This window comes from Globicephala melas, chromosome 3 (genome assembly GCF_963455315.2).
Source record: "Globicephala melas chromosome 3, mGloMel1.2, whole genome shotgun sequence".
In the NCBI taxonomy this organism is placed as follows: Eukaryota; Metazoa; Chordata; class Mammalia; order Artiodactyla; family Delphinidae; genus Globicephala; species Globicephala melas.
In genome coordinates, this window is record NC_083316.1 from 60,635,714 (window position 1) to 60,663,273 (window position 27,560).

The 27,560-nt window shown below is 43.1% G+C and overlaps 1 protein-coding gene across 8 annotated transcripts in view; it reads left to right on the forward strand.

Moving 5' to 3' along the window:
* PDE8B (phosphodiesterase 8B) overlaps positions 1 to 27,560 on the forward strand; it is a 378,976-nt gene that overhangs the window by 195,143 nt on the left and 156,273 nt on the right. Inside the window, exon 1 of one of the 8 annotated variants that reach the window (XM_060295915.1) lies at positions 8,737 to 8,794. The exons of the other annotated variants lie outside the window; for them this stretch is intronic. The gene's annotated coding sequence lies outside the window, so the exon portion shown is untranslated. Of the gene's footprint in view, positions 1 to 8,736; positions 8,795 to 27,560 lie in introns of those variants that run through there. 8 annotated transcript variants of the gene reach the window in all.

Here is a 27,560-nt window from a genome sequence, read left to right on the forward strand (position 1 = left end):
CTCTGCCTTCTTGTTTCTGCTCGCAGAATGTAAGCAAGTGTCCGTGTCTCATAGTCTACTTAGTGTGATGTTTTCACATTTTGGTGCTTTTCATTGGTGATTTCACTTTTTATTGGGCACCTAAACATCGTGCTGAAGTGCTGTCTAGTGTTTCTAAGTGCAAGAAAGCTGTGGTGTGCCTCATGAAGAAAATATGTGTGTTAGATAAGCTTCATTCAGACATAAGTTCCAGTGCTCTTGGCCGTGGGTCCAATGTTAATCAATCAACAACATATTAAACAAGATGTCTTTCATCAGAAACACACGTAAAACAAGGTTATGTATAGATGGGTTGACAAAAATGTTATGAGAAGAGGCTTGCAGGAACCTAACCCTGGCTTTCCCTTAGGAGCAGTGGTTCAGTATTTATTAATTCAGTGTTTGTGGTGACTTTATAGACCATAACTACTGTGAATGATGAAAATCAACTGCCTCTCTCTTCTTAACCTCATAATTCAAGTCTGTAGGACCCTGCCTTCAGCCCTCCAGGATGAAACATGGGCTTATTATTTCTTTTTTTTTTTTTCCTCCTTTTTGCTTATTATTTCTTGGATCTCTTTCCTCTGGAGAATTCTGCTTGACAAATTACAAATATTATGTAATGTTGAAATAAGGTTTTGAAAGCCTAGTCAAAGTCATCAGCAAGGTTTTTGAACCACACATTAAATCAGTCTTTAGTCAGATGGAGAACTCGGCCTTTCCTTAGGCTTCTCTCCTTAGTATTTTCGCAGGATATAGTAAATGTGAGGCTGTGTTTTTTTTTTTAACATCTTTATTGGAGTATAATTGCTTTACAGTGGTGTGTTAGTTTCTGCTTTATAACAAAGTGAATCAGTTACACATATACATATGTCCCCATATCTCTTCCCTCTTGCGTCTCCCTCCCTCCCTATCCCACCCCTCTAGGTGGGCACAAAGCACCGAGCTGATCTCCCTGTGCTATGTGGCTGCTTCCCACTAGCTATCTATTTTACACTTGGTAGTGCATATATGTCCACGCCACCCTCTCACTTTGTCCCAGATTACCCTTCCCCCTCCCCATATCCTCAAGTCCATTCTCTAGTAGGTCTGTGTCTTTAATCCCGTCTTGCCCCTAGGTTCTTCATGACCATTTCTTTCTTTCTTTCTTTCTTTTTCTTAGATTCCATTTATATGTGTTAGCATACAGCATTTGTTTTTCTCTTTCTGACTTACTTCACTCTGTATGACAGACTCTAGGTCCATCCACCTCACTACAGATAACTCAGTTTTGTTCCTTTTTATGGCTGAGTAATATTCCATTGTATACATGTGCCAAATCTTTATCCATTCATCTGTTGATGGACACATAGGTTGCTTCCATGTCCTGACTATAGTAAATAGAGCTGCAATGAAAATTTTGGTACATGACTCTTTTTGAATGATGGTTTTCTCAGGGTATATGCCCAGTAGTGGGATTGCTGGGTCGTATAGTAGTTCTATTTTTAGTTTTTTAAAAACGTCCATACTGTTCTCCATAGTGGCTGTACCAATTTACATTCCCACAAAGAGTGCAAGAGGGTTCCCTTTGCTCCACACCCTCTCCAGCATTTATTGTTTGTAGATTTTTTGATGGTGGCCATTCTGACCGATGTGAGATGATGTCTCTTTGTAGTTTTGATTTGCATTTCTCTAATGATTAACGATGTTGAGCATCCTTTCATGTGTTTGTTGGCAATCTACATATCTTCTTTGGAGAAATGTCTATTTAGGTCTTCTGTCCATTTTTGGATTGGGTTATTTGTTTTTTTGATATTGAGCTGCATGAGCTGCTTGTAAATTTTGGAGATTAATCCTTTGTCAGTTGCTTCATTGGCAAATATTTTCTCCCACTGTGAAGGGTAGTCTTTTCGTCTTGTTTATTGTTTCCTTTGCTGTGCAAAAGCTTATAAGTTTCATTAGGTCCCATTTGTTTATTTTTGTTTTTATTTCCATTTCTCTAGGAGGTGGGACAAAAAGGATCTTTCTGTGATTTATGTCATAAAGTGTTCTGCCTATGTTTTCCTCTAAGAGTTTGATAGCGTCAGGCCTTACATTTAGGTCTTTAATCCATTTTGAGTTTATTTTTGTGTATGGTGTTAGGGAGTGTTCTAATTTCATTCTTTTACACGTAGCTGTCCAGTTTTCCCAGCACCACTTATTGAAGAGGCTGTCTTTTCTCCACTGTATATTCTTGCCTCCTTTATCAAAGATAAGGTGACCGTATTTGCGTGGGTTTATCTCTGGGCTTTTTATCCTGTTCCATTGATATATATTTCTGTTTTTGTGCCAGTACCATACTGTCTGGATTACTGTAGCTTTGTAGTATAGTCTGAAGTCAGGGAGCCTGATTCCTGTAGCTCCTTTTATCTTTCTCAAGATTGCTTTGGCTATTTGGGGTCTTTTGTGTTTCCATACAAATTGTGAAATTTTTTGTTCTAGTTCTGTGAAAAATGCCATTGGTAGTTTGATAGGTATTGCATTGAATCTGTAGATTGCTTTGGGTAGTAGAGTCATTTTCACAATGTTGATTCTTCCAATCCAAGAACATGGTATATCTCTCCATCTATTTGTATCATCTTTAATTTCTTTCATCAGTGTCTCATAATTTTCTGCATACAGGTCTTTTGTCTCTGTAGGTAGGTTTATTCCTAGATATTTTATTCTTTTTGTTGCAATGGTAAATTGGAGTGTTTTCTTGATTTCACTTTCAGATTTTTCATCATTAGTGTATAGGAATGCAAGAGATTTCTGTGCATTAATTTTGTACCTTGCTACATTACCAAATTCATTGATTAGCTCTAGTAGTTTTCTGGTAGCATCTTTAGGATTTTCTATGTATAGTATCATGTCATCTGCAAACAGTGACAGCTTTACTTCTCTTTTCCAGTTTGGATTCCTTTTATTTCTTTTTCTTCTCTGATTGCTGTGGCTAACACTTCCAAAACTATGTTGAATAATAGTGGTGAGAATGGGCAACCTTGTCTTGTTCCTGATCTTAGTGGAAATGCTTTCAGTTTTTCATCATTGAGGACAATGTTGGCTGTGGTTTGTCATACATGGTCTTTATTATGTTGAGGAAAGTTCCCTCTATGCCTACTTCCTGGGTGGTTTTTATCATAAATGGGTATCGAATTTTGTCGAAAGCTTTCTCTGCATCTATTGAGATGACCATATGGTTTTTCTCCTTCAATTTGTTAATGTGGTGTATCACATTGATTGATATGCATATATTGAAGAATCCTTGCAATCCTGGGATAAACCCCACTTGATCATAGTGTATGATCCTTTTAATGTGCTGTTGGATTCTGTTTGCTAGTATTTTGTTGAGGATTTTTGCATCTGTGTTCATCAGTGATATTGGCCTGTAGTTTTATTTCTGTGTGACATCTTTCTCTGGTTTTGGTATCAGGGTGATGGCGGCCTCATTGAATGAGTTTGGGAGTGTTCCTCCCTCTGCTATATTTTGGAAGAGTTTGAGAAGGATAGGTGTTAGCTCTTCTCTAAATGTTTCATAGAATTTGCCTGTGAAGCCATCTGGTTCTGGGCTTTTGTTTGCTGGAAGATTTTTAATCACAGTCTCAATTTCAGTGCTTGTGATTGGTCTGTTCATATTTTCTATTTCTTCCTGGTTCAGTCTCAAAACGTTGTGCATTTCTAAGAATTTGTCCTTTCTTCTAGGTTGTCTATTTTATTGGCGTATACTTGCTTCTAGTAATCTCTCATGATCCTTTGTATTTCTACAGCTTCATTTGTTACTTCTCCTTTTTCATTTCTAATTCTGTTGATTTGAGTCTTCTCCCTTTTTTTCTTGATGAGTCTGGCTAATGGTTTATCAATTTTTTTTATTTTCTCAAGGAATCAGCTTTTAGTTTTATTGATCTTTGCTATCATTTCCTTCATTTCTTTTTCATTTATTTCTGATCTGATCTTTATGATTTCTTTCCTTTTGGTAACTTTGGGTTTTTTCATTCTCTAATTGCTTTAGGTGTAAAGTTAGGTTGTTTATTTGAGATGTTTCTTGTTTCTTAAGGTTGGATTGTATTGTTATAAACTTCCATTTAGAACTGCTTTTGCTGCATTCCCATAGGTTCTGGGTCATCATGTTTTCGTTGTCATTTGTTTCTAGATATTTTTTGATTTCCTCTTTGATTTCTTCAGTGATCTCTTGGTTATTAAGTAGTGTATTGTTTAGCCTCCATGTGTTTGTATTTTTTACAAATTTTTCCTGTAATTGATATCTAGTCTCATAGCGTTGTGGTCAGAAAAGATACTTGATACGATTTCAATTTTCTTAAATGTACCAAGGCTTGATATGTGACCCAAGATATGATCTATCCAGGAGAATGTTCCATGAGCACTTGAAAAGAATGTGTATTCTGTTGTTTTTCGATGGAATGTCCTATAAATATCAATTAAGTCCATCTTGTTTAATGTATCATTTAAAGTTTGTGTTTCCTTATTTATTTTCATTTAGGATGATCTGTCCATTGATGAGAGTGGGGTGTTAAAGTCCCCTACTATGATTGTGTTACTGTTGATTTCCCCTTTTATGGCTGTTAGTATTTGCCTTATATATTGAGGTGCTCCTATGTTGGGTGCATAAATACTTACAATTGTTATATCTTCTTCTTGGATTGATCCCTTGATCATTAGGTAATGTCCTTCTTTGTCTCTTGTAATAGTCTTTGTTTTAAAGTCTATTTTGAGAATTGCTACTCCAGCTTTCTTTTGATTTCCATTTGCATGGAATATCTTTTTCCATCCCCTCACTTTCAGTCTGTATATGTCCCTAGGTCTGAAGTGGGTCTCTTGTAGACAACATATATACAGGGTTTCTTTTTGTATCCATTGGGCCAGTCTATGTCTTTTGGTTGGAGCATTTAATCCATTTATATTTAAGGTAATTATCAATACGTATGTTCCTATTACCATTTTCTTAATTGTTTTCAGTTTGTTTTTGTAGGTCTTTTCCTTCTTTTGTGTTTTCTGCCTAGAGAAGTTCCTGTAGCATTTGTTGTAAAGCTGGTTTGGTAGTGCTGAATTCTCTTAGCTTTTGTTTGTCTGTAAAGGTTTTAATTTCTCTGTCAAATCTGAATGAATTCCTTGCTGGGGAGAGTAATCTTGGTTGTAGTTTTTTCTCCTTCATCACTTTAAATATGTCCTGCCACTCCCTTCTGGCTTGCAGAGTTTCTGCTGAAAGATCAGCTGTTAACCTTATGGGGGTTCCCTTGTGTGTTATTTGTTGTCTTCCCCTTGCCGCTTTTAATTTTTTTTCTTTTTATTTAATTTTTGATAGTTTGATTAATATGTTTCTTGGCATGTTTCTCCTTGGCTTTATCCTGTATGGGACTCTTTGTGCTTCCTGGACTTGATTAACTATTTCCTTTCCAATATTAGGGAAGTTTTCAACTATAATCTCTTCAAATATTTTCTCCGACCCTTTCTTTTTCTCTTCTTCTTCTGGGACCCCTATAATTCGAATGTTGGTGCGTTTAATATTGTCCCAGAGGTCTGTGAGGCTGTCCTCAATTCTTTTCATTCTCTTTTCTTTATTCTGCTCTGCAGTAGTTGTTTCCATTATTTTCTCTTCCAAGTCACTTATCCGTTCTTCTGCCTCAGTTATTCTGCTATTGATCCCTTCTAGAGAATTTTTAATTTCATTTATTGTGTTGTTCATCACTCTTTGTTTGCTCTTTAGTTCTTCCTGGTCTTTGTTAAACGTTTCTTGTATTTTCTTCATTCTATTTCCAAGAGTTTAGATCATCTTTACTATCATTATTCTGAATTCTTTTTCAGGTAGACTGCCTATTTCCTCTTCATTTGTTAGGTCTGGTGGGTTCTTACTTTGCTCCTTCATCTGCTGTGTGTTTCTCTGTCTTCTCGTTTTGCTTAACTTACTGTATTTGGGGGTCTCCTTTTCACCTGCTGCAGGTTCATAGTTCCCATTGTTTTGGTGTCTGTCCCCAGTGGCTAAGGTTGGTTTAGTGGGTTGGGTAGGCTTCCTGGTGGAGGGGACTAGTGCCTGTGTTCTGGTGGATGAGGCTGGATATTGTCTTTCCGGTGGGCAGGTCCACGTCTGGTGGTGTGTTTTTGGGTGTCTGCGGACTTATTATGATTTTAGGCAGCCTCTCTGCTAATGGATGGGGTTGTGTTCCTGTCTTGCTAGTTGTTTGGCATAGGGTGTCCAGCACTGTAGCTTGCTGGTCGTTGAGTGGAGCTGGGTCTTGGCATTGAGATGGAGATCTGCGGGAGATTTTCGCCGTTTGATATTACGTGGAGCTGGGAGGTGACTGGTGGAACAGTGTCCTGAACTTGGCTCTCCCACTTCAGAGGCACAGCCCTGATGCCTGGCTGGAACACCAAGCATGTCATCCACATGTCTCAGAAGAAAAGGGAGAAAAAAAAGAAAGTACAAAAGAAGAAAATAAAATATAGTAAAATAAAATAAAATTAAGTTATTAAATAAAAATTAAAAAATAATTATTAAAAAAATTTTAAGTAATAAAAAAAAGAAAGAGGAGAGCAACCAAACCAAAAAACAAATCCACCAATGATAACAAGTGCTAAAAAACAGTATACTAAAAAACCAAAACGGACAGACAGAACCCTAGGACAAATGGTAAAAGCAAAGCTATACAGACAAAATCACACACAGAAGCATACACATACACACTCACAAAAAGAGGAGAAGGGAAAAAAATATATATATTGTTTCTCCCAAAGTCCACCTCCTCAATTTGGGATGGTTCGTTGTGTATTCAGGTATTCCACAGATGCAGGGTACATCTTGGGTACAGTTGATTGTGGAGATTTAATCCACTGCTCCTGAGGCTGCTGGGAGAGATTTCTCTTCTTTGTCGCACAGCTCCCGGGGTTCAGTTTTGTATTTGGCCCTGCCTCTGCATGTAGGTCGCCTGAGGGCGTCTGTTCTTCACTCAGACAGGATGGGGTTAAAGTAGCAGCTGATTAGGGGGCTCTGGGTCACTCAGGCCGCGGGGGGGTGGGGGTGGAGGAGGGGTACAGATGCGCGGCGCGCCTGTGGCGGCAGAGGCCAGTGTGACGTTGCAGCAGCCTGAGGCACGCCATGCGTTCTCCCGGGGAAGTTGTCCCTGGATCACGGGACCCTGGCAGTGGCGGGCTGCACATGCTCCCGGGAGGGGAGGTTGTGGATAGTGACCTGTGTTTGCTCACAGGCTTCTTGATGGCGGCAGCAGCAGCCTTAGCGTCTCATGCCCGTCTCTGGGGTCCGCGCTTTTAGCCTCGGCTCGCGCCTGTCTCTGGAGCTCCTTTAAGCAGTGCTCTTAATCCCCTCTCCTCGCGCACCAGGAAACAAAGAGGCAAGAAAAAGTCTCTTCCTCTTCGGCAGCTCCAGACCTTTAACCGTACTTCCTCCCGGCTAGCCGTGGCGCACTAGCCCCTTCAGGCGGTGTTCACGCCGCCAACCCCAGTCCTCTCCCTGTGCTCTGACCGAAGCCCGAGCCTCAGCTCCCAGCCCCGCCCGCCCCGGCAGGTGAGCAGACAAGCCTCTCGGGCTGGTGAGTTCTGGTCGGCGCCAATCCTCTGTGCTGGAATCTCTCCGCTTTGCCCACTGCACCCCAGTTGCTGCGCTCTCCTCCATGGCTCGGAAGCTTCCCGCCTCCGCCACCCGCAGTTTCCGCCCACAAAGGCTCTTCCTAGTGTGTGGAAACCTTTCCTCCTTCACATCTCCCTCCCACTGGTGCAGGTCCCGTCCCTATTCTTTTTCTCTGTTTATTCTTTTTTCTTTTGCCCTACCCAGGTACGTGGGGAGTTTCTTGCCTTTTGGGAAGTCTGAGGTCTTCTGCCAGCGTTCAGTAGGTGTTCTGTAGGAGTTGCTCCACATGTAGATGTATTTCTGATGTATTTGTGGGAAGGAAGGTGATCTCCGCGTCCAACTCTTCCGCCATCTTGAAGCGCCTCTCCTCTTTTTATTTACTAGGAATTCATAATGTGGAAAAATACATATTGCTGCAGAACTTATAGAATGGTTTATTGGGCATTGAATCACACAACATTATAAACCTAGAGAGAATTGTTAACAATAAAACTTTAAGAGATGAAGATCATATTTAGTGAACTAAGTTCATGCAACAAATCATTTCACAGTCTCCAATGCAGAAGCCTCTGAATGGGCTGAAAAAGAGAGTTCACTTACGAATTTCTGTAGGGCCGTTTATAGCCTTAGACCTTGTTTTCTTAGTTTTCTCTCTAAAGAGTCTTCCGGAGTAAGAAAGTTTGGTAGGAATTAAGTAATAATTATTGCAAAACATTGTTTAAAAATAAAACATCAAAATGTATATAGTCATCATGAGTTTTTAAAAGTTAACTATTTGGGCTTCCCCGGTGGTGCAGTGGTTAAGAATTCACCTGCCAATGCAGGGGACATGGGTTTGAGCCCTAGTCTGGGAAGATCCCACGTGCCATGGAGCAACTAAGCCCGTGTGCCACAACTACTGAGCCTGTTTGCCACAACTGCCAAAGCCTGCCCACCTAGAACCCATGCTCTGCAACAAGAAAAGCCACCACAATGAGAAGCCCACGCACCGCAATGAAGGGTAGCCCCCACTCACTGCAACTAGAGAAAAGCCCACACGCAGCAATGAAGACACAATGCAGCCAAAATTAAATAAGTAAAATACATAAATTTATTTTAAAAAAAAAGAATAGGTGGAAGGAAATGAAAGGAAAAGACACTAAGGCAGTGGCTGGACATCTCCGAAGGTACTCACTACTACTGGTAAGAACCACCATTTCCTTTTTTTTTTTTTTGTAGTACGCGGGCCTCTCACTGCTATGGCCTCTCCCGTTGCGGAGCACAGGCTCCAGAAGCACAGGCCCAGCGGCCACGGCTCACGGACCCAGCCGCTCCGCGGCATGTGGGATCTTCCCGGACCAGGGCAGGAACCCGCATCCCCTGCATCGGCAGGCGGACTCTCAACCACTGCGCCACCAGGGAAGCCCTCCTTTTTTTTTTTTTTAATTAATTTATTTGGCTGTGGCAGGTCTTATTTGCAGCACACAGGATCTTTGATCTTCGTTGCAGCACATGGGATCTTTAGTTGCGGCATGTGAACTCTTAGTTGCCGCATGCATGTGGGATCTAGTTCCCTGACCAGGGATCAAACCCGGGCCCCCTGCATTGGGAGCGCGGAGCCTTAGCCACTGGACCACCAGGGAAGTCCCAGAGCCACCATTTCTGGAAGGCTGACCAGGTACCACATGCTTCCTATACATTCTAACTGAATGTTCACAGCAGCCGCTTCACATTTTAAGATGAGAAAACTGGGGCTCAGAGCAGGTTATTCAGGTGGCATGTGGGGGAGGAAGGGGTCACTCCAGTCAGTGTGACTTGCAGAATCTGCTCAACCGGAGTCTTCCTACTCAGAGTGTGGTCCTTGGAACGGCAGCACCTGGAAGCCTATTAGAAATGCAGACTCCTGGGCCCCATCCTTAGACCGAAGGAACCCGACCTGCATTTGAACAAGATCCCCCCATGATGTGTAGACAAGTTAAAATTTGAGAAGCCTGGTCTGAACCTCGGCCCCCTGCTATCCATGAGTATGAGTTGTTGGCTCCCTGCTGAGGGGAGAGGTCAGGGGAGCACAGGACTAGCGGGGAGAGGCTGGAGGGAGGAGTGGAACAGCAGTCATAGGAATATGAAGGGCTGTATTAAGAGAAAACTTCTAAAATGTTATGATACGTGTTAATTCACAGGTTAAGGCTAGACTGGGTAACGGCTTCAAATAAGTCCATGTAATTGTGCTTTCCAGAGAGAATACCCAAGTAACATCGGTTTACTCTGGTTGTCGTAATATTCTCAGCTATCCAGTCTCCTGGGAGTGTCATAGCACAGCTGGCTGATTTATTACCAAAAGACATGCAGTGCCTTGAATGCGGCCTGTTTTTTCGTAGCTCAGTGCCCCAAGTACATGTGATTCCTTCTCTCTCTTCTTTGACTGACTTGTCCTTTAAAACCTCCTTCTGGAAAGACTTCCTTGCCCACCCGGGCCCCTGTGTGATTTGGGTTACCACTCTCTCTGGGCTCCCAATCACCATCTGCAAGGCCGTGGCTGGTACGTGATCTTTGAAGGACTTAGGATGGTGCCTGACACACAGTAAGTGCTCAGTAAGCACTACGGTCTATTATTAGCCCGGGAGTAGGAATAAAGGTAGTTGAGAGTAGGACATGTGGTTGAGAGGGAGTGGCACCATATACAGGGGGCAAAAATAACCAGAGATCCCAGCACGCGCCGTACTGAAGTGGTGACTAAGGATTTTCTGTGCTGGGAAGGAAAGGGTGAGAAGGCAAGACAGAGGCAGTGGAGTGGTTTTGAATGGCCTGCTTGCTATAAGGGTTGTTATAAGGTGGGGGAGAAAGAAGGCCTCATTTTAAGGAAACTAGCTCATCCAAATCATTCTACTTATAAGAAAGCTTTGTATTTGTTATAGCTGGTTGTAGGAGTTGGAACACATGTATGATAGGGCAGAGTTTTCTTTTTGTTTACAGATATGTCTCTGTGCTATGCTGAAGCCTGTGTGATCAATGGACTGTATAGCTCCGATTTTAACATACATTTTATGGAACCTGAAGCCTAATTTTACCATTTGTATAGTTATTTTTTGATATTTTTTATTTTATTAATGTGTGGTTATTTTCGTAATTATTGAATCTTTGTTTCTATCCTGTTAATTTTATCTGTAATTTATTTCAAATCAGTTTCTTGAACAGGTATGTAATAGCCAATTATATCATTCTTCATGTAAGAAAATAGGATGAAGTTTCTTACTTTAATTTTAAAAAATTTCCTAAACATCTGTTACCTGGAAAGCACTACAAACATTGCTTTTTGAGGGATGCAGTCATGAACCAGAAATTATCCTTGTCCTTGAGGGAGCTGACAGCCTAGGAGGGGAGACATCACAGGTAGAAATGATTATAAACTCAACAATGTAAGTCATGCTGTAAGAGAGGTGAGATACTGTGCTCGTTGAGGGAGAATAACTCGCTTTTGGCTGGGAGTGGGAGTAGGGGATAAAAGCTTTGAGGCAAAGACAGTGGTTCAGCTTGACCTTGAGGTTGGGTTTGATAGGAAGAAATAGGACAAAAGGCATTCTAGGTGGACAAAATATTATAAAATAATAAATTTTGATTTTCATAAACACATTGTTGTGCTAGATGGTTCCATCTCTAGATAATAGTTTATCCACAAAAAGGAGGAACTACCATTTAATGAATGCTAATGTTTAGGTACATGTGTGTTATCTCAATTGATCCTCACAAAAACCTGATGAAGTAGGGAGGTATTGTTATCCCCATTAACAGGTAAAGAAACTGATGTTCAGAGAAGTTAATCATTTGCTCAAGGTCATGTAGCTAGTACGTGGCAGGGCTGGGATTCAGACATAGATCTATCTCATTCCAAAGCTCATGCTCTTTCCACTGCTTCCTGCTGCCTTCCTGTAGACATGTTCACAGATTGCCAATCATTCATTCCACAAAGAGTAATTGAGTATTGAACATGTCCCAGGTGCCATGCTAGGCACTGGGTTTGCAGCTATGAGCTATGGTGGTAGTCCTCCCGGCAACACAGCCATGTTCCCTGCTAAATGTATGGGACACGTGGAGAAACAAATAGCACCTTGACATTTCTGGGACATTAAGGTTTCCAATTAAGTGTAAATTTAGAGGTTTAATTTGATTTTATCAAATATCTTAATTGATTACCCTCATCAAATAATTAGAAAAGGCACAGTGCTCACTGAGAAATTATAGATGGAAAAATAAAGAATATTTCGATGCCATAGTTGGAAGATCTACAACTTAAATATTTTATGAAAACATCAGTAGTTAGGATCTTAGCAGTTGATAGACCTGAGTGCCCCAAAGCATACCTTACCTAAGCCGTGCAGGTTGTGATACCAATAAAAGTCCAATAAAAATGTTTCAGGGAAGGGTGGGGGAGAGCGAGAGAGGAAGGGATGGGGGGCGGAGAGAGGGAGATTTTGTTGAGGACCAAATGAAATTAGGTGTTCAGAAATTTCATCTGCTGGCCTACTTTTAAACAAAATGTTTTCAAAAAACTGAGAAATGCAAACAGTAAAGTAAAAGTCACTCATACTATCATCAGTTAAATAGTATACATATATATAAAACATATATATCCATATACATACTTGTTTCCCCTTTTGTCCCATACATGCATATATATGGAGCCTCTCTCCCTGATAACCTACTCCTGCAGCCCCACCCTAGAGGTAACCACCATTAGCAATTTGGAATTTGTCCTTCCTGAATAGTGACTCCTTACTTACTCCTTATCCATAGTGACAGATCCATTTTCGTTTCTACATACAATCCTCATTTTATTCTTTTTACAAAAACAGGACCATTCCTCTGTTTTTATTTTTCTGCCATTTGCCCTTTTTAAACTTAAGGTAACTTTGGGCCCAGTAATTAACTTATCTTTGACTTTTAAGAGAACATCTATATGTTTCTCCCACGAGGGTGCAAACATTGAGTTAACAGCAAGTTGTACGAAAGGCTGGGAAGGTGGCCTTATGGTCAGTTTGGGGGCAACATTCTTCAGTATGTGAAGCTTGAGAGTAAAAGAGAAGTATCTTGACTCAACTGAAATACTACCAGTGACTCTAAAGAAAAAGTTATGGATTTGCTTTTCATTGCTTTAATTGCTACACAATTCTCCTTAGTTACTCTGTGGACTTGTAAGAATCCACCCACGGTAAAAGTTGGATTTGACACATTGTGAGAATTGTTATGAGGATTACAATTCTTTGTGTCCCAAATGCAAAGTGCTTCCGAGACATTTTATAAAACGTTGAGTTTCATTTAAGTATCTCAACAAGGAAAAAAAAAAAATCTAACCACACAAGACTGGAAATCTTAAAAGCAATCATTATCCTATGAAAACCCCAAAAGGTACTTAAAAACAATATAAAATGTAGTATAAGTATCTATACTATTATCTTTGGAACTGAAGCAAGTAGCATGTGCATGTTATCCTTTGTGCTGAATTAATTATGTAAAACAACGAAGTTCAAAATATGAGTATAGTTATTGTGTGATGAATTGCCCAAATTACTTAAGTGGTTAACTCAAGCCTCTACTTCATTTGTTTGTAGAGTTCTTCTGAAGAGCTTATTTCTTACGCAGACTATGCAGAACACACACCTGTCCTTATTGAGTCAAGGCCGGCCTGGTGAACCTCCATTACTGTCCAAGGCTGGAAAGCTATGGTTTAGAGGCTGCTGAGGTCACCAGGGCTGTTCGCCTGGGCACCAAATGCTCTTCTGTTTCTCTGTATCTCAGCTTACCACTCTAGCTGTCATCTCCTGGGACCATCACTGGGTCTTTGTGGCTTCTGAGTTTTTCCTCACTGTAAACACAATTGGCTGAGTTAAGGCCCAAGTCGACCGTCACCTCTTCTATAGAGGAAGTCCCCTGTGTGACCCTCTGTTTAAAACTTGGGCCCTTGTCTTGCACTTCTGTGCTCTGTTGCGGTTCTGGTAGGTAGGAAGCTGACCTCCCGACCTCCCTTACCCCGGGCTAAGAGGAAAGGGTGTTGTCATTCTAAGTTGTCATCCCACATCCCTTAGCCCTAGTGATGGTCTTGCTCAGGACTGTCCATTTTGGTTTTTCATCTCCTGTGTTCCCATGAGATGGAAATAATGGGGCCAAGTCTCTTTGAAAACTTCTACTTGAGATATAGCAAGACTTCATGTTATTTTAAAGAGAGAGAAGCTTTTCAAATATTTGAATAGATAGTTTGGCATATTAATACTGAAAACAGTGTAGGATCAATCGTCATCATTTTAATTTCTCTCTTTCCAATAAATACGTGTTTAATTTAAGTCGGTACTTCAAAAACTGCCCCATTCATACAGAGTATGAAATACGCACGCCCTGAAATACATAATATGAAGATAAGAAGTGTGTGGCTTCTGTTACTCTTGACCGTGACAGTGCTTGGTTCTGTACTTTGATTACTGTAAACATCTGAAATCAAACAAATGTACTCCAGCTTGTGAAATCATTTTAATTGCTTTCTTAAATTGTTTTTGTTCCATCCGTAATTATATTTTAATGTCACATTTCGCTAAATACTGTTGATTGTGTGGAGCTCTGATGAGTGTGTATATGTAATAAAAATAAGAAGAGGGAATTTAGATTCAGGAGGGTCAAAAAAAAATAAACGAGCTTAAGTCTGAATTTCCAGCTCTTTGATGATTTGATTGTAAACAGGATAATTTTTTAAATTGCATTACAAAACGTGGTGCATGACTTGAGCCACAGTTGCTATTCTCATGTCAGTTACTTTTATTTTACTCTATATTTTTCCTTCTTGATGTTCTTGATGTTATGTTCTTTTAATCCCTGTCCTTAGAGCTTTTTCATGCCTTAGCTGTGGCTCCCGTCTCCCCTCCCCCCCCTTTTTTAAAGTCAGTGTTTATTGGGAACTTTGGGCCAGGTAGGTGCTAAGTGTCAGGTGTTTTCCAGACATTGCTCTAACTACTTAATTATGAGAACCCTGTGATGAAGGTATTAGTATCCATATTTTACAAATATGCAAACTCAAGCCCAGAAAGTTAAGTAACTGCAAGGTTACCCTGCTGGTTAGTGATGAGAATTGAATACAGGTCTGACTTCCAAAGCCTGCGCTTGACTCATTACCCTGTACATGCCTCTCTGAGCCCACTTTGGGTTTTCGGTAAAGCAAGAGTGACAATCTTAGTCTCATGGGGTTTTCTGGAGGCACGAGTGAGAAAAAGAATGCAGAACAGCCTTCTGTACTGTCCATGAGCAGCGTGGGCACTGCTTGTACAGCATGGGTAGTAAACTTCCCCTTTCTGGGTTATGGGTAGCAGTATCTCCCACTGGGCACCCTTTACCCTGCCACCCAGCATGCATCCCGGCTCTGGGTTGTTATGCGCTGAGGAAGTGCAGATAAACTGGAAACGCCTAATTAAGCAGGAAAGCGGTGGTGAGGAAAGGCATGCCCTTGAGAGCCTTATACTTCATGCTTTTTATCATCTGATAGATGGGACCATCCCTAAGGCTGTGGCAGGGCAGGTGATCGGGTGTTAAGCAGGGTGCCGAAGCGCTCGCCATGGAGCCCGTGCATCATATTGCCCTCTAGGCACCTGGCCTTCGTGTTTCAGGCAGTCATATGCAATCCCTCTGCTGGAAAAGCTGGCAGATCACACCTGGGTGTCCAGAAGCCTCCTCCCTGCCACCTGCACTGTGGTCCTCCAGAGCCCTATTGGTGGTAAACAACCAATGTTATGAGTGTGTGTGTGTGTGTGTGTGTGTGTGTGTGTGTGTGTAATTTCCAATTTATTTCAAACAAGTACTCATAAAATGCAATCAAAATGGATTACTAGAAAAATGACTTTTTAAAAAAGGCATATAAAACGCAAGCCAGAATATTTTATGAGAAGATTCAACAGCAATAAAACTACATTTCCAAAAATGTCAAGGCAATGCCAAATTGCTCTAAGTTTCTAAGCACTTATTCTCAATTTTCTGTCCTTATCTCATTGCTGTTGAGTAACAGTTTACAGACCAGTACCAGCCTGCAGAGGACACTTTGAGAAGCTGGCCCAGAGCTCACCCTGATTGAGGCTGGCAGTACATGTGTGGGTGCAGGTCCTCCTGCCAAGGTCTGGACTGGTGCCTGCTGCCGTCAGCCTGTGTGTGGAATGCTTGGGTGTGGAGGAATGCCAGTCCCTTGCTGTCCTCCATCACAGCTCTGCCCTTGAGGCTTGGTCCCTGCCTCAGCTCCTGGTTTCTTCCTGTTTTCTCTGGGTCCTAGAGCTCAGCCCTGAGCCCTGACTGATATGCTGTGGCACTGAGAGGGTCTTACTGGTATTCTCCCCCTAGGCCTCCATTCTGCTGTCTGGATGTACAGTCGTTGGCAGGATTCCAAGATAACTTACCAGTTTCTTATTGCTGCTGTAACAAATTACTACACATTTAGTGGGTTAAAACAACAGAACTTTATTCTCTTAGAGTTCTGGAAGCCAGAAGGTCCGAAATTAGTCTTGCAGAGTAAAATCTAGGCATTGGCAGAGCGGGTTCCTTCTGGATGCTCTAGGGGAGAATTCATTCTTGCCTTATCCAGCTTCTGTGACTGCCAGCATTCTTTAGCTTGTGGCCCCGTTAACCTCTGCTTTTCATTGCCATATTGCCTTTTCCTTTTCTGTGGTCAAATCTCCTTCTTAGGAAAACACTTGTGATTACATTCTGGCCTGCCCTGATATCCAAACTAATCTCCCCACCTCCAGATTTATCTTTTTTTTTTTTTTTTTTTTTTTTGTGGTACGCGGGCCTCTCACTGCTGTGGCCTCTCCCGTTGCGGAGCACAGGCTCCGGACGCGCAGGCTCAGCGGCCATGGCTCACGGGCCCAGCCGCTCCGCGGCATGTGGGATCTTCCCGGACCGGAGCACGAACCCGTGTCCCCTGCATCGGCAGGCGGACTCTCAACCACTGCGCCACGAGGGAAGCCCAAGATCTTTATCTTAATCACATCTGCAAAGACTCTTTTGCCATATAATAACATTCACAGGTTCCAGGGATGAGGACCTGGATTTCTTTGGAGGACGTTATTCACCATCTCCAGATTTGGGGATTCGTGTCATTGTCATCTGACCCACTGTATGTTTTCCTTCTGCTGTGTACCTCCTCCCCTCCCCCATACACACTGGGCCATCTACCGGGTGGAATCATTTCTAGGGTCTGAGGTTTTCAGAGTCTGGGGGCACTGGTGTGGCAGCTAATAATTATTGGGTAATTTGCGTTTTAGATATTCTGCTAAGGACTTTGTAGATTAGCCCATTTAATACTTGTGACAACCCAAGAGATTCTGTGGCATCCAACTTGGAGATGAAGAAATAGAACCTTAAGGAGGTTAGATAGTTAATTGCCCAAGGTCCCTCGGCGAGTAGATGGGGGAGCTGCACGCAGTCCCAGGCAGTGTGGCTCCACAGTTGGAGTTCTCACCCCTACGCCAGGCTGCCCTTGGACAGCGGCAGACCCTGAGATGTGGGCTACAAGCACGTCTCCTCCCCGCAAGCACCAGCCACGTGGCAGAGCCAGCGCCCTAGCCTGGCCCTGTAGTCCCAGCTTCCTTCCTTTCCCCTCCAGGCTCTGGGATGTATCTTCCCAAGAAGGGACAGGCAGGAAGAACTCTTCCACTCTCTCCCAGAAGGACACCAGGAGCTCCAGGACCAAATGACTGACTGACTGTGAGAAGAGCCCCTACTCCTCCAGGTAGCCTGGCTGTCACCTGCCCTTTGGACAGGAATAGAGCTGGCAGTCAGCCACTGCTGGCTGAGTTTGAATTTGTTTGCAGGTCCTGTCATGATATGTCATTAAGCATTCCTGGCTAGAAGTCAGACAGGAGAGAGCCCTGGAGGGCATTCTCACACCCTGTGCTCCTGAGAGGCTGCCCTGCTCTGGCGGCCCTGGGACTCTCTGGGGCCTTTTGCTTCCATTTAGGAGGCCGTGCTGGCAACCCTCGCTGGTACAGTAGCAACTGGAGTTTGGGGAAAGGCTGTTAGGCTGTGAGTCATCTTCCCTGACAGCAAATTCTGAGTGCCGGTGGGGCAAGGTCCAGCAGACTCAGGAAAGTTAGAAATCGAGAACTCTGCCTGGTAGCCAGAGGCAGGAGCCAGATGTGGCAGGAGAGCCACGCTTCCTCAGAAGGCTTCCTGGATCAGCCTGTTCTGAATCCCCAATTGGTGGAACCGTAAAATGCCAAGCAAAGGGATGTGTCATGAGAATTAGGACCTAAACTTGTAGACTGACCTTAGAAAATGCTCACTGTGGGTTCCTTTGCAGGACGTGCCTGCCGCAGAGCTATCCAAGCTGGGCCTGCAGCATCAGGAAGCCAGATAAACACTACACTCTCCCAGACTAGGAATTTATTAAATTCCATGTCATTTAAATGTGTTTTAATAATAAAAGTATGGATAGATTATTGATGAGAATACAAGTTTTTTGCATATCTTTTACATTATGTAAGTGGTTTATTTTTAAATAGTTTATTTTTTAAATAAATTTATTTATTTATTTTTGGCTGCGTTGGGTCTTTGTTGCTGCACGTGGGCTTTCTCTAGTTGTGGTGAGCAGGGGCTACTCTTCGTTGCGGTGCGCGGGCTTCTCATTCACGGTGGCTTCTCTTATTGCGGAGCACGGGCTTCCGTAGCTGTGGCTGGCAGCCTCTAGAGTGCAGGCTCAATAGTTGTGGCACACGGACTTAGTTGCTCCATGGCTTGTGGGATCTTCCCGGACCAGGGCTCGTACCCATGTCCCCTGCATTGGCAGGCGGATTCTCAACCACTGCGCCACCAGGGAAGCCCCCTCCTATTATTGTTTATTATTACTCAAGGACCCATACCTCCATCTCAGCTTTAGCAAGACAGCTCAGTGGTCCAGAGGATCCTTCTTAGTTTATGGAAATTGTCCTTGATTTACCTAACCGTATACAAGGGTCACCTCTTACTCACTTTCCCCTACCCTCCTTCATTGCTTTAGTTTTTCCTCTAGATTTTTACATTGCCACTTATATCTTTTCTTTGACTAATAGGTAAGTCCACACTGAAAGACATATCTTCTGGTACAGTGGCTTCAGAGACTGCTTAATTAGTCTGCCTTCTTTCATGGCTGGATATATATATTACGTCAGGTTCTGCAAAAGGCTTTGGAGAAGAAGATATAGAGGAAAATGATAAAATGGGGCATTTGAGGAAATTTTTGAACTCATGATTAGCCCCTTTATTTAAAAATAAGTCAGAATCTCTTTCAGAATTTCTAACAAAGGCTTTTAACTTTTGTGGTTTATCTGCCATTCTCTGAAGCACATGGTATATATTTATAAGTCCTTATGTTAAATTATAAGCAGAATCATGAGGTAGGGAATTAGAGATAAAGCTGACCACAAGTTAATCTATTCCAACACCTTTTTTTTTTTTTTTTGTGGTACACGGGCCTCTCACTGTTGTGGTCTCTCCCGTTGCGGAGCACAGGCTCCGGACGCGCAGGCTCAGCGGCCATGGCTCACGGGCCTAGCCTCTCCGCGGCATGTGGGATCTTCCCCGACCGGGGCATGAACCCGTGTCCCCTGCATCGGCACCACCAGGGAAGCCCCAACATCTTCTCTTTAAAAGGCCTGCAAATGTGGTGTTCTGTGCTTCTGTTTCTGAAGGGAAAGCATTTTGGTGACTACCAGGAAGCAGCAGTGGGGGCAGGGTGGAAGTATCATTGGCCTGGCAGCTTGGAGACCTTGATTTTATCCCACTTTGACATCTGACTTGTGTACGACCTTGAACATAACAGTACCCTCTTAGGCCTTATTTGGCAGTCTGTAAAATGAAAGAGTTAAAGAAGACCCCTTGGAAGCCTTCCAATTCGCAAATTGTTGGAAATCATCCTTCAGGAGGTCAATATCTAGGAGACTATGTTGTAATAATGAAAGTGAGAATGTAAAGCAGTTCTTGGTTTTCTGTGATATTGGGGGAACAGGGGTGGTAAAGTTAGCTAATATAGAAGTAGACATTTGTGTTTTCATGTAAGCAGTTCACATGTGGGAATACATTTTGATGCAAGCTAGAGAAAGAGCTTATGTTATGATGATCCAGCTTATTAAGTTAGATTACAAATGTTTCGTTTCTGGCTTACTGTGGGGCTCCGTAAGGATTTTTCAAAAGAATGAATGAGAAATGATCTTAATGATGTGTATCGTTTACCACCTGCCTGATGTGCCAAGCACTGGAGGTACATCTATGAATAGTGCAGAGCCGACATCTGCCCTCTCCAAGAGGCATGTGTTATTACCCCTTAGTTACATACGGGGAAAAGGAATTCCACTGAAAAATGAACAGCAACGCTGGCAGCTTTCGTTCTCCAGAAGCCCACATTTTGTGCCAAGGAGCAAAGTAATCTTCCATTTACCAAGGGCTTCTTCAGCTTTTTAATGATGTATTAAACACCCAGTCACCAAATATCTGTGAGTTTTGGTTGTAGCAGATGGATTTGGGCGTTGGGTGCTGGAATGCATCCTGTCGCAGCTGATCATTTACTGGTTCTCTGACTGTGGTTGGATGGAGTTGGCATTTGTCTCCTAGGGTCCTCTTGCCCTCAACAGTTTGTGGTTATGGTGACAAAATTATAACATGATAAATACAGGCATACCTCTGATATATTGCAGATTCCTGTCCAGACCATTTCAATAAAGCGAATATCGCAATAGAGTCACTCAAATTTTTTTGTTTCCCAGTGCCTATTAAAGTTGTGTAAAAAGTTTAGACTAGGGCTTCCCTGGTGGCACAGTGGTTGAGAGTCCGCCTGCCGATGCAGGGGACACGGGTTCGTGCCCCGGTCCAGGAGGATCCCACATGCTGTGGAGCGGCTAGGCCCGTGAGCCATGGCCGCTGAGCCTGCGCGTCCGGAGCCTGTGCTCCGCAACGGGAGAGGCCACAGCAGCGAGAGGCCCGCGTACCGCAAAAAAACAAAACAAAACAAAACAACAACAAAAAGAGTTTAGACTATACTGTAGTCTGTTAAGTGTGCAATAGCATTATGTCTTAAAAAACAAAGTACATAGCTTAATCAAAAATACTTTATTGCTAAAAAATACTAATCATTATCTGACAATGCAGGGCTGGCACAAACCTTCAATTTGTAAAAAACAAAACAAAACAAAACAATATCTGCGAAGCACAGTGAAGTGAAGTGCAGTAAAATGAGGTATGCCTGTATTATGGTAGATGTATAAACAGAGGAAAGAGGACAGCAATTTAAAGAGTCTCCAAAAATTTTAAGGTACCCAGATCCAGGAAGGCATTTGGTGTGTGTTATGGGATAAGAGTCACTGGGACAGTTTTTCTCTCCCTCCAGAAAGGAAAATACTGATTTCCCCAGACCTTTAACAGCAACTGGGGTTTATCATTGCAAAATCTTTGGAATTTGATGAGTAGAAGTGGAATCTAGTTTTGTAATCAATCCAAAAAAATTGTTTTGGATTGCCAGAGAGACTGAGCATTGCTGCATAATTTTTACAGCCTATTTTCGTGTGTTTGTTTTATGAATTGCCTGTCCTTTCTGTACTGTCACATTTTTAATTGGGATACTTGCCTTTTTTCTAATTGTCTTATTAGAGTTTTTACAAACTCTTATAAGGATGCCAACTCCTTTTCCATCATATATTACTACTATTTTTTCTTTTTTTGGTATTTTTATATTTATTATGCTTTTTATATATTTATTAGTAAAAACTCTAACAATCATTCCTTCAGTGTTTATGTCTTTGATGTTATTCTTAGCAAAACCTTCCAGGCCCTTGAATGATATAAGTGTTCCCTTACATATTTTGTCAATATTCTCATGGGTTTTTTTAATTTAAAAGTTTAATCTGTCTGGAAGTAATTTGGATATATGTCATGATGCATGGAGCTAACTTGATTTTTTCCCACATGTTAACCAATTATACTATCGTTCTTGAAATTACTGAATTATCAACTTTTCCCCCACTAATATAAAATGACACTTTTACTATTTACTAAAATCATATTTCTAAAACAGCATGGTTGTAGCAGAGAGGTCAATGAAAGGTAACAGAAAGCCTAGGAACTGAGAAAATATACATATATGTTCATATATATATATATATATATATATATATATATATATATATTCTTGTGTGTGTGTGTTCCTAAGCTTTCTGTTACCTTTCATTGACCTCTCTGCTAGAACCACACTGTTTTGGTAGTTGTATCTTTGGAGTCTATCGGTACATCTTGCAGAGCAAAATAACTCTTCCTTCATAATTTTGTTAGCCAGTTGCTGCCATTTATTCTTCTACATGGATTTGAGAATTTTACAAATTAAAGTTGGTGTCAGGATATCTATAGTAATTAATATATTGATTTAGGGGAGACGACACTTTTTAAATACTGACTTCCCATCCGGGAAGGCACATATCATTCCATTTATTTCAGTCTTCTTTGATGACACTCAGGTAGTCTGGTGTATGATATCTTACGTGAAAGCACAGGCTCTGAAGTCAGGGAGTCTGAGTTCAATCCAAATTGAGCTGTGTATTTACTTGTTTAGTAATGAGCAATTTTTTCCCCCAGTGACTGGAATATAGTGGGAAGTCAGCAAACATTTGTTCAAGAAATTTTTTTTTGACAACCAGGGAGAATTAAGCGAGAGGGAGAGAAAGAGGGAGAAGGAGAGACACTGAGAGAGAGAGAGAGAGAGAGATACTGAGAGAGAGAAAACAGCCTTTTGTCAGCATTCCTAGCAAAATCCTGTGCTAAAACTTTGATTGGACCAGCCTAAGTCACTTAACTACCTCTAGCCAGTCACTGTAGCCAGGGAAGTCAAATGCTTCGCCATATTCATATAAATTCACATTTTTTCTTTAGAACCACATAGCTCCCCAAACAGGAGTCAGTCAGTGAACCCTGGGAAGAGAGAAGGAAGGAGTAGATATAGGGGAGGCTATCAAGAAAGAAATTTTTAAAATGAATGTTGAGGGCTTCCCTGGTGGCGCAGTGGTTGGGAGTCCGCCTGCCGATGCAGGGGACTCGGGTTCATGCCCTGGTCCGGGAAGATCCCACATGCCGCGGAGCGGCTGGGCCCATGAGCCATGGCCGCTGAGCCTGTGTGTCCAGAGCCTGTGCTCCGCAACGGGAGAGGCCACAGCAGTGAGAGGCCCGCGTACCGCAAAAAAAAAAAAAAAAAGAATGTTGAACTTTATCAAAATGCCATCTAGGCATCTCTTGAGATGATCAAATATTGGTTTACTCTTACTGATGATGGTGAGTTATATAAGTAGATACCCTAATATTAAGGTAGGAGAACAAAACCTACTTAGCTGTGCCCTGTGGCAGTACCAGAGGTTCTGGGAGAACCAGCTTGTTTTCCTTTTCCTTCTCTTTTTCCTTCTTCTGGGGCTTCTGTGGACTTTCCTGCCTCTCCTCAGCCCTCTGATACTGGGGTCTCCAGAGCTCTGTCTTTGGTTTCGTGCTCCGAGTGGTGGCATGGTTTTCACTGCCTCTCCTCTGAGCTTCCTACTCATATATCCCACAGCCTGACAAGTTGCATGGCCCAGAGGCATCTCAAACTCTGCACGTCCAGCACGTAACTCATCAGCCCTCATAAGCCTGCTTGGCCTCTTGTATTCTTGACAGCTCCAACCAGTCACTCAAACCCAAATCCTTGAACTTCCTCTCTTTATCCTCCATTGCCCACACGTGTCTCAGTTGATTTTATGCCCTGTGTTAGCCTCGAACTCGTCCTCTTCTACCCCCCAGGCTGCTCCTAGCGCAGGCGCCCATCAACTCTTGTCTTTACCAGTTGTTCTCAAATTTTAGCGAGCATTGCAGTCACCTGGAGGGCCGATCCGCTCACACATTGCTGCTCCCACCCCCCAGGGTTTCTGACTCAGCAGGTCTGGGATGGGCCTGAGGGTTTCCATTTCTAGTAAGTTCCAGTGCTGCTGCTGCTGCTGGTTCAGGGACCACACTTTGAGAACCACAGGCCCGGATCATTGCAGCGGCAGCTCCTTTCTGGTCTCTGGTCTTCCAGTCTATCCACACTTAATCTATCCACACTTCAGCCAGAATGTTCCAGCTCAATACTGATCCAGCAGTGCTACCGTAAGCCTAAGCTTCTCACCAGGGCAAAGCTGCTAGCCGGCCCCTTCCTCCCTGGTCAGCCTCACCATCCCCATCCCCAGACCCACACTGCGCGGGGCTGTCCACAGGAACTCTGTTCTTTGCCTTTCCTCGTGGTATTCCGTAGGCCAGAAATGTCCCTTCCATGGTTTTCACCTGCCTCAGCCTCACTCCTCCTTCATCATTGAGCTTTCCTGTGATCTCTTGGAAATTTGCATGAGTTCCCAGAGGGAGCTTAATGCATCTTGCCTGAGTTCCCATAGCACCCTGCAGGTACCTCTGGCTTATTTCTTACCATTATTGAATTGTTTGCAGAGCGCTGTGTTCTCAGATGAAGGTATTTAATGCCTTGAGTACGCAGAGGTTCATCAGAAGACGCAAGTGGGCGGAGCTTTAGAGCAAGAACAAAAGGGAGCCTTTCGCTTCCATTCCACTGTCAGACAAGAGTGTGTTATTCAGCCCGTTCTCCAGCCAAGAGAAGAGGGACATGTGCGGGAATCCAAGATAGGTTGTGAGTTGGAACCACCTTTTTAAAGAAATGTACTTTGATTGAACAGAAAATGGTCTTTGTGGACTTAAGTAATCTTTTGCTGTGTTTGGGAGCTCTCTGGGTGTTTTCCTCCCCAGTGGACACATTCACTGGCTACCCCTTTCTGACTCTCTGGGTTTCTGGGAGAAGGAGGAGGATGCTGCCCTAGGCGCCCTTCCTCAGCTCAGCCACACGCCCATAAACAGGCCACTTCCACCCTCACGGTGCTCCCCTGTCCTCCTCCCTAACTCTTAAAAAACACTTTTTTTTTTTTTTTTTTGTGGTACGCGGGCCTCTTACTGTTGTGGTTTCTCCCATTGCGGAGCACAGGCTCTGGACGCGAAGGCCCAGCAGCCATTGCTCACGGGCCCAGCCTCTCCGCGGCATGTGGGATCCTCCCGGACCGGGGCACGAACCCGTGTCCCCTGCATCGGCAGGCAGACTCCCAGCCACTGCACCACCAGGGAAGCCCAAAAAAATACTATTTTTTAAAAAAGAAGTAAGGTTGTGGGGTGTTGACACCTTGGCTTTTCACGGAAGCCACGGTGGACCCAGAGGGCCAAGCACAGAGACCCAGAGACCTGCCCCCAACGTGTGCACCTTCATTAGATAAAGGGGAGGGGCACAGGGCTCGGGGGTGGGGAGTGGGGGGACCTTCAAGGTATGCCCTGCTGGTGTCGGGGGCGGCTGTCCATATGCTAAGCTTCTAAAAATGTTGAGGTTCTAATTGTATAGTGCTTCACTTAGGTTTTACGTCTTTAGGATGGGAACTGTGCATATGATGAATAACTGTTTGGAAATCATTGTTTTTGCCAGCTAAGTAAAATTCCTTTTCAAAAAAGTGGGCATTTGCATTTTGCGGGTTACTGCTCATGAGTTTGTTACTTTTACGTGGGATTCGTTGAAATGGGATTAGCTTTTAAGTGGAGTCAACATTCCACGCGGATTCATCACCCCTTACGTCCACACAGTCCATGGACTCAGGGTCTGACGGTGACAGTTCACCCAGTGTGAGTGGCCTCGATACGCCAGAGTCAGGAAAGCGAGCGTGGTTCAGTTCTGGTGTGGTGCCAGCTGTGGCTAAAAATCCAGTGTTGCTTCAGGGTCACCCGGGCCCTAGTGTGAGATTCTCCTGGAGTCAAACAGGGAAGGCATTTGGCTACTGGTTCTCTAAGGCGGTTCTAGCTTTTCAGTGATAAAACCGAGGACAGAGGCAGCATAGATAATTGAAATCCACAGGATATCTCTAAAACTCATTTTCAGCAGGTGGTTTCTGTTTTCTTGCCCATCAAATCTATTTACCAGAACTGCTGACCATGTAACAGAACTGACGGATTTGAATATCATCCCTCCCCACTTTGTCCCATCTTCATTTAATGTTAAAGGAGAAGGCATATAGCAGGGTGGAAGGGCATCAGAAATGCTTGGGTTTTTCCACAGTCCGGGTAATTGCCTTCTGAATAATCAGAGATCGACATTCTTTGCTCATCCTCTGTTACACAATGTAATTTTGAGTGGTTGAAGTCATCTAGCTGTTTCTATTATCAGCAATATTCCCAATAAAAGGAAGGAAGTTAGTTGAGGGATGTCACGTTTTTCAATTGCCTTTAAATTCTTCTGTTCTCCAGGTCACGCCCTGGGTTTGACCTTTGGAATCTGGGAATGGTTATGTTGACATACATGCCTGGCCCAGTGACACTGCAGCTGAGTTGCTAGGTTAATGAAAGCTTGATGCCTTGATTCTTGCGTGGCATGTATGATGTAAAGCTTTTTGACATAATCATAATATTGAAGTGCAATTAGGGTTTCCCCCGCCCAAAGCTAATTCTCTCTAGGGCTTTCTTGTGCTAGCCTCCTTCAGGTGCACTCACCATTTCATGGATTGTATTCTAGACCTTCCCCCCGCCCCCATTTTAACACATGGTCTGTTCCAGACAGTTCTTTTCTGATGGCTGTAGATGAAATGACTCCAGTGCTTAAATAATTTCTCTCTTTCTTCTGATATTTATGGGGAGTGGGATGGTTTCTCCATTAGACTATGCTGGCCACATTTTCTGTGCATGGGTCTGTTGGCATCTTGGATGTCTTCTGCCTTTTATTTATTTTTTTAAAATAAATTTATTTATTTTTTGGCTGCTTTGGGTCTTCATTGCTGCATGCAGGCTTTCTTCTAGTTGTGACAAGCAGGGGCTACTCTTCATTGTGGTATGCAGGCCTCTCATTGTGGTGGCTTCTCTTGTTGTGGAGCACAGGCTCTAGGCGCACGGGCTTCAGTAGTTGTGGCATGCGGGCTCAGTAGTTGTGGCTCATGGGCTCAGTAGTTGTGGCTCATGGGCTTAGTTGCTCCACTGCATGTGGGATCTTCCAAGACCAGGGCTTGAACTCGTTTCCCCAGCATTAGCAGGTGGATTCTTAACCACTGCGCCACCAGGGAAGCCCTTTATTTTTAAGTTTATTTTTAATTACCATTTCAGCGCTAACCAGAGGGTGGATCTGTCCTTTGTCACTGTGGTGTTTTCCAGACATGGTGGGATATATCATCCTCTTCTCCACTCGCCCAGTAAGAGTCACTGAGTGTAATGACAATACTTCTTAAGAAAGAACAGCCTTGTCCCCAACAGCGACAGTAGAGAATGGGAGAGGGCAGGGGGCATCATAAGACACCGTGCTGGAAAGCCCATCACGGCATCTGGTCCAGCGCCTCGGGGCGCCTCTGGGTCGCATCTTGCTTTCACTGGCTCTGACTGCGCGGCTGTGACACACGTGGTATGTACTGATCTCCCTACTTGCGTCACCTTCCCCAAGCTCAGCTAGATCTTCCACATCTTATGTGTAAGTTTTTTACAACTTTTACTTAGAGTCTCTTTGTGTACCATCTTAAGACCTTTCTGGAACAAATCAAGATATAAGTTAATATGTAAATAAGAACATGGCCTTCCTTCCAAGAAAGGCAGGTCTGGGCTTAAATCTCAACTCCTGCCCTCAGGTGAGTTGAGTAACCTTTCTGGAGCTTTAACTTCTTTAGCGTTAAGTTTGTGGGTTTGCTGTGCCTGTTACATGGGATCATGCACATCGGGGGCTGGGTCCTCAATCCCCTCTTGTCTTACTGGGGCACAGAGCAATTAGTTACCTTGAGCAAGGTCCCCCGAGTCCCAGCCCCATTTCCTAGGGTTTCATTTTACCAAGTTTCAGGGAAACTCTGTATTCTGAGGAATTTTAAATACAGCATCTTATTTTACCAAATAAAGACCTTACTGGGGGGAAAAAAAAAAG